The sequence below is a fragment of the Nicotiana tabacum genome, chromosome 1 (assembly GCF_000715075.1).
Source record: "Nicotiana tabacum cultivar K326 chromosome 1, ASM71507v2, whole genome shotgun sequence".
Lineage (NCBI taxonomy): Eukaryota > Viridiplantae > Streptophyta > Magnoliopsida > Solanales > Solanaceae > Nicotiana > Nicotiana tabacum.
The window spans coordinates 168,095,948-168,112,400 of NC_134080.1; positions in this window are offsets into that span (position 1 = coordinate 168,095,948).

Genomic DNA, 16,453 nt, shown 5'->3' on the forward strand with positions numbered 1-16,453 from the left:
AAGAACACCTGTGACAAGGTAATACGTGGATTTTTAAGAAGTCAAATATAACCACCCAAGATTCTGAAAACAACAAGAAGTGATAAGGAACTCAAGATTCTAGACAAAAGTGGGACAGAGTCTTTGATATGAAGTGGTAATGTTCAAAAGATAAATCACCCTTACAAATTATTATTTTTAGAAAAAAAAAACAAACATCACTCTAATATGTGCATAAGCTCAAATATGCTTGTGAAGGTGCATTATTGCACATTTAGATTTTTTATCAAGATACACTACCTTAGTCTAAATCACTTATGATTAGTCCTAAGTTAACAACAAAGACCAAGACATAAAGAGATATCAAATGCTTACCAAGAGGAATTTTCAACTCACTGGACACACATGCATACGTTGCGACTGGGTTGACAAAGTTGAGCAAATGGACCTTGATTTACCTAATTAAGTACACAGATCCTTTCATATATGAAAACTCTCTAACACAAAGGCGGAAGTTCGTCAAGAACTCATCGGAACAAAGGGCTCATCGACAACTACACACACTCGACCGAAGAATAATGAACGAGCAATCGACGGGACCATGAAGAGACCTCAAACTATCTGGAAGGTTTCGAACCTCAAGTGACTCGAACAATGACTTCAAGAGAGGAACTCGAATCCGCTGTAGACATGTTATTTTTGACCCTCCCCAAGATTTTATAAATTTTAGCGTGTAAATATTTAGTTTAGGCTTAATATGGCTATTTCAACTCATTTTGACTCTTTTACTTTATTTTGTTACAAGAAAAATGAAATTCACAAAAAAATATTTTAGTTTATGTATTTTTCATAATTTTTTGTTAAAAAATAATATATAAAAATGGTACCTTATTTTTATTTTTATATAATTTCGGTAACACAAAAATAGTTTCATGTTTAGTTTAATTAACTAGGATTAGCTTTGGAATGTGTAATATTTTTATCTTATTTTAAAAGGAGTCAACTAAGGTGTTGGATCACAATTTTAAGAGTTTTAGAGCCCAGTTCTTGGCCTAATTTGGATTAATCCAGTAAGCCTAGGGACCTTTCTAGACTCTTCTTTGGAACAAAAACAAATAAAAAAGACCCTAAGGACCTAATACACAAAAGACCTAGGGACTAATGGGCAAAATACACAAAATACACTTAAACCTAGACTCTACGTATAAATTAATGCTTAAAAAAAATAAAAAAAGAAGAAGAAGGAATACACACAAAAGCTGCGCAACAAATAAAGGACCCCCCCCCCTCGGATCATCTTCTCCGACCCCTCCCCATCGCCTGTTCATTTTCTTCTGCAACAACAATACAAGAATGACCCCCACCCCCGTCTCCGTCTTCTCCAAACGACTCCCAGCGTTGCATCAGCTTCTTCAACATTCGAAGCACCAGGCGACCATTTTCGACCCACCCTTGGAGCCTAAGACCCCCAAGGTCTTCTTCTCACTTACGCGCAGCAGCCAAGAACGGACAACAACTCAGCGTCACCATCGCACACCCCCGTCAACGACCACCCTTCAGCTCACCATCGTCGCTGGACCTCCTCACAACCTCCCAGCGACGCACCTCAGCCCTAGAAGTCAGTCGCCGAGCTCCACCCCAATTTTGCCGTAACACAATAACAACCCCGACCCTCACGTCGTTCTTTCTTCTCCACATCCCAACCAGACCTGAACGACACCCAGCAGCTTAACCCAACGACCATTCTAGTCGCTGCTGCTTCATCTCCTCACCTCGCAATCGACCACCCTACAAACACCAGGTCGTTGTTGTCATCAAAGTTTCTGGTGCGTCCCGAGTTTTCCGATTGAGTATCGACGATCGTTGCTACTGGGTTTTGGTCGAAGCCGTTCGAGGTTTGTCGTGTCGAAGTCTCCGTTGCTGGCTCTATCGTATGGCTGGTATGTTCCTTTGGTTAGTCTTTGTACCTTTGTGTCATGTTCAAAAATACTGTTATTCATATTTGATGAATCGCTTGGTTAATACTTTTGTTTGGATTAGCTAGTTTATCTGCTTCAGTTTAATGATAATCTAAGTTTAATGTTTTATTTCTTTGCCATGGATTGTCCTAATAGTATTTGGTGTATCAAAAGTGGGTTTGCTCACATATCGTTTGTTTTAGTTTAAATTGGTTGTGGATAAATTTTGATAGTTAAAACTGAGTGAAATATCGTTCTGTAGGCGTGAAATATGAATTGCAAGTTATCTAGCTAGAGGACAGTGACATATTTCCATTTCTTGTTTAGCATTGATTCAGTCATAAACTTCAAGCAAACATTTCTTTCCATTGATCGTTTCTCCACTATATATATAGAAAGAGAGAGAGAGAGTAAGGAAGCAGTAAGTATAGTGTGAATATGACCCTCGCTTAGTTAATATTTTAATCCTTAGAATTCGAGGCGTGCCATTTAGCGAATTTTCCATGGCCCTCGCAAAGCTGCAAATGCGTTAGTTGCTTTAAGCGCGCATTTTAATAATATTACCTTCCTAAACTAGGGTGTGCATTTAATGTGACCCAAATTAAATCTTAAAACGTTGAATAAAATATGTTTAGGATGGCGGGTGCATTTCATGTGGCGCGATCCAAAGACGTGTTTTAAACGACATTCAATCTTCTTTAAAAATTGAATAAAAGCGGTTAAAGGCTAAAATCTGCACATAGGTTCATAATTGTGTAAAATCAGATAATTAAGCCGAATATAACAATTGAGCGACCGTGCTAGAACCACGAAACTCAGGAATGCCTAACACCTTCTCCCGGGTTAACAGAATTCCTTACTCGGATTTCTGGTTCGCAGACTGTAATACAGAGTCAATCTTTCCCTCGATTCGGGATTCTAAACCGGTGACTTGGGACACCATAAATTATCCTAAGTGGCGACTCTGAATTTTTAATAAAATGATCCCGTTTCGATTGTCAATTTAAATTGGAAAAATAACTCCTTTATACACCCTCTCCGGGGGTGTAGGTAAAAAGGAGGTGTGACAGCTCTGGCGACTCTGTTGTGGATCGAACCTAGAATCTCTGGTTCAGGGTTCAAGAATTCGAGATTAGAATAATTGTTATATTTGGCTATATTTATTATCTGATTTTATTACATGTTTGAGCCAAATGTGCTAATTGATTGCTTTTACCGCTTTGATATTCCGTGAACTGTATATAAACTGTTGCAAAATCCCCTTTCTCTCTAAATCTTATAAATCATTCTTGTTAAGAAAAAAAGCTAGAAAATTCAAAAAAAGAAGAAGAGATTTTGCACTTTTTCATCATTTTTCGTAAATCAGAAAATCAAAAAATGAAAAAGAAAAAGAAAATCCAAAAAAAGAGTTTACATGTTTCATCATTTTTCAAAAAAAGAAGACAAAAATATGTTTTCTCTAAATTAGTTGTTTTTTTAATTCTCACCCGTATCCAATCTTCCCGAACTACGCATACCTGATTCTCGTCTTTCGGGGCGGGATACGTACGCAACCCACATAGGGTCCGGTCTTCCTAGTAAATCTTACGTTCTTGGCTTTGCGGGGTCATAGCCAAATTTTGCACTTCTAGCCACCTTTTGGCCAAATAAGCTATTTTTACAAAATAGCCTCAATCATGTCTTGCATGTTCTTAGGGAATGTTATTGTCTCACATAGTGCTAGTTTAAGTTTTCTCATACAGGTGTGGATCTACTTACTAGAGTTTGAGCATGACAGATACCCCAGGATCACTGCATTCAGGAGATGCTCGAGGAGCCATTTTATGTTTTTGAGTCAATTGTTTTGTTTTATTTTCTAGTACTGTATAGTAGTATTTAGTCTTTTAGGTGATGTTAGAGTTGTAATAGTCAGGTTAAGTTTGCCGAGTCTTTTGTTATTGTATTTCTTATTTTGTATGTGGAAATGTGTTACAAGTCGAAAATCCAGAAAAAAAAGAAGAAATTTTGCGTTTTTGTTATAAGAAATAAAATAATTCTCCTTTGAGATTGTTTTTCCTTTAGACAATTAATATCTAGGAGTTAAAATGAATTGTTTTTATATTTCCTCTACTATATTTGGACCAAAATTCAAAAAAAAGAGAATTTTCTTTTAGTATTTCTTTAAAATCCTTCTTTAAGGTATTAATTCCAAATTCCGAAAAGATTTTCTTTTGAGGTGTTTCTTGGGGAAATTAGTGAAAAATGGAAAAAATTTCTTTTTATTTTCATTAGAACTTTAGGATATTGTACATAGAAAAAAAACATACTTTATCCTTTGTTTATCATTAGAAATTCTTCTTTAGGCAATCAAAATTGAAATCCAAAAACGCAAAGAAAATAGAGTATTTGTTTCAAAGAAAAGAAAAAAAATCCGTTAAGCTTGAGTTTAAAATAGGTTATAGAACATTAAGTTTAATTCAAAAAAAACAAAGATTTGCTTCATTTATTTCTCTTTTCTCAGTAGAGTAGTCATTAAGGTAAAAAGAAAAGAAAAAGAAAAAGAAACAGAGAACGTCAGTTTGTTTCGTTTATTCCTGATCTTCCCAAAACTACGCAAAGATCTGATTCATGCGGGGTCATGATACTTAGGCAACCTAAATAGGGTTCGATCGAATCATTTTTTTTACTGTTAAAAGAAAAGAAAAAAAAGGAATAAAAGGAAAAAAGAGAGAGAGAAAAAAAGAAGATGAAATTGTGGGATGTGAGAAATGAGAGGAAAGAAAAGAGTGAAATTAGAAAAAAAGGAAGGAAAATGATCAAGCAAGTGCTAGAAAAGAAAAGAAAAGAGAGGATTGAAATGAACAAATTGAGATGATGCCAACTGACCTTCGTACCCTCGAAGTCATTTTAGAACCGATAACTGTGGCTAGGTGCATGCACATAAAGTGAGATTATCTTATGTTAAATGCCCTAACGCTAACGTGATGACTTCATTTTGTTATATCCATAGCAGAAGGTGGCTGGTTTGTGGTTTTTTAAAGTGGTAACTCTTCTCTACAACATAAGGTCAAAAGGCAATGACAGACAACAACAGAACTGAGTTGGTTGATACCGGTGCCCGGAAGCAGTTGTTTGAACAGGACAATGGGCTGGTTGAAGAGGTACAAATATTAAGACAACACATGACAGACATGTATCAGGCTTGGATGACTGGGAATGCACCACCCCCCCCCACCACCTAGCTTCCTAAATACTACCCTTACCCAAACACCGGTCACAGTGCCAGATGATCCCCCATACTCTCCAGATCCACCCACTTATCATGGCTTTCTCATCCACCCTAGTATCTCCATCACTCATCTTCCAATTACCTTTCCCAAAAATTGCCCTCCGATCTTATCCACCATCCCCAACAATGAACACCCACTCAAAGCTCATGATATATTACCCCTCAGAGGTTGCCCACAAGGTTCCCAACTCATACAAACAGGGTCCGCGGGATGGGCCTCATGTTGTAAATGAAGAGTTCACGGGAAGAAAAGGGCGAGATAGGATACCCAGGAGGCTCAAAGGGATAGGACAGTCCTTAAAGAACAAGCAAGGAACGAGAGACTAGGGTAGCATGTCTTACAAAGAATTGTCTATGTCCCCCGACATTCGTCTGCCTGCGGGGTTTAAAGGGCCAAAGTTTAACTTGTATGATGGGTGTGGGGATCCGGTAGCCCATTTGAGGGATTATTGCAATAAAATGAGAAGTGTTGGCGAGAAAGATAATTTGTTGATGGCGTAATTCAGTGAGAGCCTAACTGGGGCAGCGTTGGAGTGGCATAATCGCCAAGATGTTGGTAAGTGGCCTACATTGGGTGACATGGTTCAAGATTTTGTTCGATACTTTCAATACAGATCGGGTGTTACCCTAGACCACTCCTCCCTATATAAAATAGAAATGAAGCCGGAGGAAAGCTTTAGAGAGTTTGGGGTCAGATGGAGGGAGCAGGCTGCTTGAGTCAATACCCCGATTGGTGAAGAAGAAATGATTGAGCTTTTCCTACAAGCTCAGGGGCCCACCTACTTCAGTCATTTGATCCCGGCCCTGGGAAAGCCTTTCAATGATGTGTTAAAAATGTGAGAGCTAGTAAAAGAGGGAATCAAGCCAGGCAAAATCATGAGTTGTTTGAAAGACATTCAGAACACCCCAGTAAGCTTGGGTGGAATTAAGAGAAACAAAAAAGATGATTCGATGGGCTTTCCCGATCAACACTTCCATCCTCGACATCGTCCCCATGGATATCCTTATGAACCAGATGATCTTCCCCAATGCCCCTTCTCTCCACAAAACTCCCAAAGTCGTACATCACTCTCCCAGTACCCAGCTCCACAAAATGCCTATCTACCCCCACGAGCCTATCGAAAACCCCTTGGCTCAGGTTTTCGGCCCAGTCAAGCCTTTAAGAACGAGAGGTTACAGAAGAAGAAAAAATTCACTCCATTGGGAGTGCCATATGCCAGTCTGTTCCAGAGGCTAAGGAAATTGGACATGTTGAAGTCGACCCAGATAAAAATGCCAAACCCTCTTCCAAAGAAGTTTGATTTTTCTCAAAGGTGCGCCTATTGCTCAGATGCCCCGGGGCATGACATAGAGAAGTGTTGGAATCTGAAGAATGTGATTCAGAAGCTTATTGATGCAGGTGACATTGTCGTGCAAAATCCAGATGCAGCAGACACTAGCCAAAGTCCATCGCCTGTGCATAATGAGACGCATATGGTGGGTATGGTTTATTCTGAAAAGGAATGTGAGAATTCTTCTGGGAGCCTCGGAGGTCCATGTGCTACTAAGCCTTCAGCGCTATTAGGGGTTGATCCTAAGAATGAGCAGGCAAAGGGAACCCAAAGTTCAGAACAATGTGATGGAGGCTTGTGAAGGTCCTAACATTGTTGATGCAGAAGTCAGTGGCTAATATGTTGAGTTTGATAATTGGAAAGACGCTCTTTTCTTGGTTTGCCAGGGAGGAGTTTTGGTGGTTTATTCTATTGTCATTTCTGTTGTCTGGGTTATTTCAAGGTTGTAATACGGATATTGTCTTGTGACTCAAACCCTTCTATCCTTTTATTTTGCTTAGTTTGTTTAGTCATAATAGTCCGTTTATTGTTGTCTAGGTTTGTTCTAGGTTTGTAACCCCAGTTTGGTTTGTTTGTTTTGTTGTCCAAACCCTTTCACCATCTATCTAATGCAATTTTTTGTTTTCTGTGATTTCTAGTCATTTTCGTTTACTTCTCTTTTCTTATTATAATTCTTTTCCTGTTGACTCTAATGCCATGACATGCACGCGTAACTCTCAGCCTGGTTTAAAACTCAGTTTTATCACGAAGCAATGAAACAATGTTAAAGATGTAGGGACATTTGAGGGACATAAGCAAAGGCATTTTGAGATCACTTCAAGCCCGAATTGTGTGAACTGGGGCAGGTAGAACATAAAATTACACTATTAAAATGTATCATGCTACACCAAGTGAAGATAATGGCAAGTTTGCCCCAAATTTGTAGGGGGTCGTTCGTGAGAGTGAGGGTGTTGTCCAATGGGGCTTGGTAACTAACAGATGTGGAAGGCGAATGCGTGGAAAATATTATCAAGTCTAGTGCAATCAAAAGATATTACAAAGGTTTTCTTTGGTTTGTTTAATTGTGTAGTTTGCACTTGGCATGTTTTGAAGATTGGAATGACGAAGGCATTTTGTTCTGCTATCTAAACACTTTATCCTTCGTTACCCCTTTGAGCATTATCTATTTTCTTTCATACCCCTCTTTCGGAATCAGTAGCAAAGATTAGAAACGCAAGCGTGAAAGATGAGTAAAGGAAAAAGAGAAAAGAAAAATAATGAAAAGAAAGAGAAGAAAAAGAAGAAGAAAGAGAAAAGGAAAAAAGAAAAGAAAAGAAAAAAAAGAAAAAAAAGAAGAAAAACAACAACAAGAAGAAAAAGAAGGAAAGAAGAGAAAAAAGAAAGAGAAAAGAAAAATCACAACAACAGAGCAATTCCTATGTCATGAACTACATTCGACCTGATTCCTTTTAAGGATACGTAGGCAGCCTCATGGTTCGGTCCCACCAAAATAAAAATCCAAAAGTCTCCAAGCAAAGAAACTGGGGCAGAAGTTGTAGTTGTTGTAGGAAATCTGATTCCGAAAGTCGTAATGTTGAACACATTTGAATTGTTTTGAGCCTTTGATACCCTTTCTTTCTAACCCTATCCAAAAGCCCATATTACAGTCCAAAGAAAGACCTTCCAATCAGTCTTCGAGAGATGCCAAGGCGAGCAAGTAGAGGTGAATCATATCAGGGGCAACACTCCGATCCAAACAAGGGAAATGAAAAACGAGAGAGTCTTATTGATGAAAACCCTCACGGGTACCACAAGGATTTAAAAGCTGAGAAAAATCAAAATGAGAGAGTCTTATGGGTGAAAACCTTCACGGGCACCTTGAGGCGTCTGTAAGTTGAGAGAAAGAACAAAATGAGAGAGGCTTGATGGTGAAAACCCTTCGGGCACTACAAGTCGAATAAGGATTGTGAGTCAGATTGGATAATCAAAGCATTGAAGCCTAGTTTCACGGTTTAGGGGTATAACATCAGTTGAACATCAGACTTGCTCAACAGAATAGGCCGCAGATGCATGTCATGGTCATTAGAGTTGGTACCCACAACTGATAGGTTTCTACTTTGTAGTTTTCTCGTTAGGAATCATTTTTTTCCATTGTCCTTTACTCTGTTCTTTTTGTCTTGTTTACTTCCTCTTCCTGAGTCTGTGCGGTTAGAACAAGTGAGAATTGACTTCAAAATTTGCCACCAGCTGTCCAATTGCACAAAACGGGGTCTGGCTAACACATCAAAATGTCATAAGTTAGAAAAGAACAACAAGCACCTTGAGCTGGTGATAATCAACATGCTTCGGGATCCCTGTGAAATAAAAAGGCTTGGTACATATCAATTCATGAACAATGCAACAGATGGAAGGTGTAGGGTGAACGGATCAAAGGTATTTCTGTGATAAGATTGACAGAGAAAGGGGTTAACCAATAACAAGCAAGGTCTTCCAAGGGGAAATAAAAGTTATCATGGCAAGTGAAGGAGCAATAGACCTCAAGGCCAATGCCAGTGGGTTAAGTCAAGAAAGAACAACATGCACATTGAGTGGACGGTAATTGACGTGCTTTGGGATTCATGGGAGACACAAAGGTTGGTAAATGTCAGTTCATGAGTAATGCAACAGATAGAGGGTATTGGGTCTGAATGGAGAAGAGGTATTTTCTGTGATAAGGATGACAGAGAAAGTGATTAGTCAAGGAACAAGCAAGATCTTCGAGTGGAAATCAGTTATCATGATGAGTGAAAGAGCAACCGCCCTCAAAGTCAAGGCCACAAACCAACCTTTAAACTGATAAGATTATTCTTTGATTTGAAATAGGGGCAGAAAATCTCATTTGTTTCGGAGAAACCCTCCGCAAGGAAAGGCAAGCACTAGGCAGGTTTGACCATAAATTTTCAGGACCTTCCTGGAAAATGTGACTTAGTTTAAAATTGAAAACAATCATAAGTAGCAAAATTTAGCCCAAGGAATATAGGTTGGTTTCAAAGTTTGCATGTTTAAGATAGGATTCAATTAGGAGTTTTCAGGACCCTCCTGGATAATGAGATGTAGTTTTAAAACTTGCTTGGATAGCAAAACTTAGCATAAGTCACACTTTTAGAAGATATAACTTAGATTTAAAATTGTCGTTTAATTAAGAGTTGTCAGGACCCCCCTGGATAATGGGACCTAGCTTTCAAATTCTTAGTAATATTTGGTGATATGATTCAGTTTAACACTCACATATGTGCCGAGTTACCAAACTGGGGCAGATTTATTTTGTCTATTTTTTGTTGAAATCAGGTACCCACTTAGAGAATAGGGAGAAGCAGTTCAAGTCTAGTAGTTAGGAGCCCGCCTGGAGAGCAGGGAATACATTCAAGTCTAGCAGTCAGGAGCCCGCCTGGAGAGCAGGGAATACATTCAAATTTGGCAATCAGGAGCCCGCTTGGAGAGCAGAGAATACATTTCAAGTTAGCAATTAGGAGCCCACCTGGAGAACAAGGGAGTATAACTCAAGTTTTAGTTTTCAAGTTCTTATTGATATTTGGTAATATGGTTCATTTTACACTTACATATGTGCCCAGATACCCAAACTAGGGCAGAAAATTTTCTTTGTTTTTGTCTATTTTGTTGAGTCAAGAGCCCGCCTGGAGAGGGGGGGAACACATTCAAGTTCAGCAGTCAGGAGCCCGCCTGGAGAGTAGGGAATACATTGAGTTCAGCAAGTCAGGAGCCCGCCTGGAGAACAGGGAATACATTCAAGTCAGCAGTCAGGAGCCCGCCTCGAGAGCAGGGAATACATTCAAGTCAGCAGTCAGGAGCCCGCCTGGAGAGCAGGGAATACATTCAAGTTTAGTAGTCAGGAGCCCGCCTAAAGAGCAGGGAATACATTTCAAGTCAGTAATCAGGAGCCCACCTGGAGAACAAGGGAGTACAATTCATGTTTTAGTTTTTAAGTTCTTATTGATATTTGGTAACATGATTTAGTTTTACACTCACATCTGTGCCCAGCCACCAAACGGGCAGAAAATTTTCTTTGTTTTTGTTTATTTTGTTGAGGTCAGGAGCCCTCCTGGAGAGCAGGGAGTACATTCAAGTTTAGCAGTTAGGAGACCACTTGGAGAGCAGGGAATACATTTCAAGTTCAGCAATCAGGAGCACGCCTGGAGAGTAGGGAATACATTTCAAGTCAGCAATCAGAAGCTCGCCTGGAGAGCAGGGAATATATTTCAAGTCAGGAGCCCGCCTGGAGAGTAGGGAATACACTCAAGTTCAGCAATCAGGAGCCCACCTGAAGAACAAGGGAGTACAATTCAAGTTTTAGCTTTCAAGTTCTTATTAATATTTGGTAATGTGATGCGTTTTACACTTACATACGTGCCCAGATACCCAAACGGGGGCAAAAACTTTTCTTTGTTTTTTTCTATTTTGTTGAAGTCAGGAGCCCGCCTGGAGAGCAGGGAATACATTTTAAGTTAGCAGTCAGGAGCTTGCCTGGAGAGCAGGGAATACATTCAAGTTTAGCAATCAGGAGCCCGCTTGGAAAGCATGAGAATATAATTCAAGTTCAGCAGTCAAGCGCCCACCTGAAGAAGCACGAGAATACAGTTCAAGTTTTGACAATCAGGCATCCACATGAAGAAAAGGGAAAGCATCTCAGATTACAATTCAAGTCAGCAACAAAAGAAGCTCGCGGCAAGAATGCGAGTTAGCAGTCCGAGGTGATCAACAGAAGTTAGTCATAATAAAGAAAAAGAGAAAGGCAAGAAGTTAATCCAAATGCAGAAGTTGATGAAAGATATGAGCTTCTCAAGACATGGTTGAGGTCACAAGCACTGCATGCCTAGTTTTGATCCGGAAAGCTGAAGAAGAACGAGCTAGCACCTGCAGCTAACGAGCGCCAAGGTTCAAATCTAAAGTCTGCATGAAGAACCATTCAAGACTAAAGATCAAGCTTCAGAAGACTTATAGATAGGAATCTTGTAACTCGTAGTTGACAGGTTTAGTTAGTCTTTTTCATTTGATTTTTGATGTAATAACAGGATCGCAGACCGGAACTTCAACGGAACGGCACCTCGATCGGCTCTTCACCTCGGTACTCCGTCATCTCATTTATCTCTAAACTACACGTGGCTTGATTCCTTTATAGCCAAGGATATGTAGGCAGCTCAAATACCAGGGCTCGGTCACATTCCCCTTTTCTCTTAGTTTTGGTTTGTTTAAATAAGGGTCGGGTCAAAATACCTGTCTAGTCGTTCTTTGTCCGAAAATGCTTCGTATTTCCAGTCAAAGATGGGCAGCTGTAGACATGTGATTTTTGACCCTCTCCAAGATTTTATATATTTTAGCGTTTAAATATTTAGTTTAGGCCTAATATGTCTATTTCAACTCATTTTGACTCTTTTACTTTATTTTGTTACAAGAAAAATAAAAGTCACAAAAAATATTTTAGTTTATGTATTTTTCATAATTTTTTTTTAAAAAATAATATATAAAAATGGTACCTTATTTTTATCTTTATATAATTTCGGAAACATAAAAAATAGTTTCATGTTTAGTTTAATTAATAAGGATTAGCTTTGGATTGTGTAGTATTTTTATCTTATTTTAAAAGTAGTCAATTAAGGTATTGGATCACAGTTTTAAGAATTTTAGAGCCAAGTTCTTGGCCCAATTTTGATTAATCCATTAAGCCTAGGGACCTTTCTAGACTCTTTTTTGGAACAAAAACAAATAAAAAAGACCTTAAGGACCTAATACACAAAAGACCTAGGGACTAATGGGCAAAATACACAAAATACACCTAAACCTAGACTCTACCTATAAATTAATGCTTATAAAAAACAAAAAAAGAAGAAGGCATACACACAAAACCTGCGCAGCAAATACACAACCCCTCCCGGATCGATTTCTCTGACCCCCCCTCGCCTGTTCATTTTCTTCAGCAACAGCAATACAAGAACGACCTCCACCCCCCCATCTCCGTATTTTCCAAACGACTCCCAGCGTTGTATCAGCTTCTTCAACATTAGAAGCGCCAGGCGACCATTTTCGACCCAACCTTGGAGCCTAAGACCCCCAAGGTGTTCTTCTCACTTACGCACAACAGCCAAGAACGAACAGCAACTCAGCGTCACCATCGCACACCCCCGTCGACGACCACCCTTCAGCTCACCATTGTCGCTGGACCTCCTCGCAACCTCCCAGCGATGCACCTCAGCCCTAGAAGTCAGTCGCCGAGCTCCACCCCAATTCTGCCGTAACACATTAACAACCGCGACCCTCACGTCGTTCTTTCTTCTCCACATCCCAACCAGACCTGAACGACACCCAGCAGTTGAACCCAACAACCATTCCAGTCGCTGCTGCTTCATCTCCTCACCTCGCAAACGACCACCCTACAAACACCAGGTCATTGTTGTCATCAAAGTTTCTGGTACGTCCCGAGTTTTCTGATTGAGTATCGATGATCGTTGCTACTGGTTTTTGGTCGAAGCCGTTCGAGGTTTGTCGTGTCGAAGTCTCCGTTGCTGGCTCTATCGTATGGCTGGTATGTGCCTTTGGTTAGACTTTGTGCCTTTGTGTCATGTTCAAAAATACTGTTATTCATATTTGATGAATCGCTTGGTTAATACTCTTGTTTGGATTAGCTAGTTTATCTGCTTCAGTTTAATGATAATCTAAGTTTAATGTTTTATTTCTTTGCCATGGATTGTCCTAATAGTATTTGGTGTATCAAAAGTGGGTTTGCTCACATATCGTTTGTTTTAGTTCAAATTGGTTGTGGATAAATTTTGATAGTTAAAAGTGAGTGAAATATCGTTCTGTAGGCGTGAAATATGAATTGCAAGTTATCTAGCTAGAGGACAGTGACATATTGCCATTTCTTGTTTAGCATTGATTCAGTCATAAACTTCAAGCAAACATTTCTTTCCATTGATCGTTTCTCCACTATAGAGAGAGAGTAAGGAAGCAGTAAGTATAGTGTGAATATGGCCCTCGTTTAGTTAATATTTTAATCCTTACAATTCGAGGCGTGCCATTTAGCGAATTTTCCATGGCCCTCGCAAAGCTGCAAATGCGTTAGTTGCTTTAGGCGCGCATTTTAATAATATTATCTTCCTAAACTCGGGTGTGCATTTCATGTAACCCAAATCAAATCTTAAAACGTTGAATAAAATATGTTTAGGATGACGGGTGCATTTCATGTGGCGCGATCCAAAGACGTGTTTTAAACGACGTTTAATCTTCTTTAAAAATTGAATAAAAGCGGTTAAAGGCTAAAATCTACACATAGGTTCATAATTGTATCAAATCAGATAATTAAGCCGAATATAACAATTGAACGATCGCGCTAGAACCACGGAACACGAGAATGCCTAACACCTTCTCCCGGGTTAATAGAATTCCTTACTCGGATTTCTGGTTCGCAGACTGTAATACAGAGTCAATCTTTTCCTCGATTTGGGATTCTAAACCAGTGACTTGGGACACCATAAATTATCCCAAGTGGCGACTCTGAATTTTTAATAAAATGATCATGTTTTGATTGTCACTTTAAATTGGAAAAAAACTCTTTTATACACTCTCTCCGGGGGTGTAGGTAAAAAGGAGGTGTGACACCCGCCAGTGAACTCTGTATTGATGCTGAAAGAGGAGAAGATGGGTCGCTGGATGTTGGTTGTTCTATAGAATGGAGGATTCTTTTTTGGCTGAGCTCCTTGAAAGATGGCTACCGATTTTCTCTTTTTGTTCTGTATATTTAAATATTGCTCGTTGAAAATAGAAAAAGGAGTAATGGCTGTGTAAGGAAAAGTAGAGAGGAGATGAGATTTGAGATGAGGGAGAGAGAGAGAGGTGGTCAATGGCTAAGCATGGCTATCGGCCGCAGCCAGCTCGCCGGAGAGGTCGTAGGTGGCGGCAGCCCTAAGAGCTGAAGATGGAGGGTTATCTCTCATTGTGTTTGCTGGGTGTTGGAGAAGGAGGTGTCGTTGGAAGGTTAAGGGGATTAGGGTAGTCTCCTAGGGTTTTTCTATGGAGAAGAAGGGGTCCTCAAAGCTTCTGTCCAGAAGAAAACGTTGGGGGGTGGTCTATTTTTGTGTATTGCGGCGCTACCAGTATATCTCTAGGGGTCTAGCTCTTGTGTTTTATAGGGTTTTTTAGGTTAGGGGTATGAGCCTAGGAATTATGGACTTGGGAATTATGGGTTAGGTCCGAATATTAGGCCTAAAAATGGGTCGTTTGAGCCCAAGTTTTATTCTTTCCCCGCGAACGAGACTAAAAATATGATCTCATTTATTAATTAATCCTAATTAAGTAAAATAACTATTAAAATAAGTCTGAATGTTAAAATAAAACTATTTATGGTATTTTTCAAGATTAAAAATGACTACAAAACATTAATGAAACTATTTTTTTTGTAATTTTTATTCCTTGTAATAATATAAAGTAAAATAGTCAAAATTAGTTGAAATATCAATATTAGGCCTAAACTAAATATTTACATGCTAAAATATAAAAAATCTTGGGGAGGGTCGAAAATCACATGTCTACAGTATGCAAGACCATCAACGAACCTCCTGATCTTCTCCCTGCCCGTGGGAACCAACCAAAGGCTTACTCAAAAAATCTCATCTTGTACTGCATCATAGTCATATCATCCTGACGCAACTGCTCAAACTGTCTGCGTAGCGCCTCTCCGCAGGACTACAGCACATACTTCTCCAAGAAGAGGACGGAGAACTGCTGCCATATAACTGGCGCTGTACCAACCGGCCTACGCCTCTCATACGCCGCCCACCAAGTGAAGGCAGCTCCAATGAACTGGAAAGTAGTGAACGAAACCCCACTGGTCTCCATAATACCTACCGTATAGAGAATCCTCTGACATCTATCCAAGAAACCCTAGGTGTCCTCACCCTCTACACCGCTGAAAGTCAGAGGCTGAAGTCTACCAAAACCTCTCCAATCTACACTGCTCATCATTAAGATTGCAGGAACCACACAGTCCTGAACAAATGGAACCGGCTGGGCTAGTAGTACCCCCGGTGTCTGATTAACCTACATCACCTGATTGGGTGTAGGGGAGGCGGGAGTCTGAGCACCTCCCTCGACCTGAGAAGTGGTTGTTGCGGCCAGAACAGAAGCTGCCTGAGCAATACTTTTGCACACGGTCAAAATACGAGCCAGGCCCTCCTTAAGTCTTGGGATAACAATAGGTACAACTGGCGCCCGAGCTGGTCTCGCTGGTGCATCTACAATCGGAACCTGATCCTGAACTGGGCGAACTGGTGGATCTGTAGGTGCCGCCCTAGCTACTGTGTGGGATGCACCTCTGCCCCTACCACAACCTCTATCGCGGCCCCAACTAGTGGCTATGGTGGCTGTCCGTCCTATCCAGTAGAATGTGTCCTCACCATCTATGAGAAAATAGAATAACAGAAGTTTAGTTACCAAAATCAACAGATTCACACTACAAGAATTCAAGAATGTTACGTTTTCCGAAAGGTTTTGCATCCTCTCGAAGATAAGTACAGATGTCTCTGTACCTATCCACATGACTCTACTAAACCCGCTCATGACTAGTGAGACCTATATAACCTGGGCTCTAATAACAACTTGTCACGAACCAAACTCGACCCGTCGTGATGGTGCCTATTATGGAACTAGGCCAGCCTCAACTCAATAATCCAACACCGCAAAAATATTTTAAACAACAAATACGGAAGTGATAAATCATTAAGGAACATTTTGAAAACATAATAAAATCCAAATTACGATACAACTGGCCAAAACCGGGGTGTCACTAAGTGCATAAGCGTCTAGAGGAGAACATAATCTATTATAATGTTTAAAGGAACAAACTGAAATAAATATGGAGATGAAGAAAGAGAGTCAAGGCCAGCGAACGC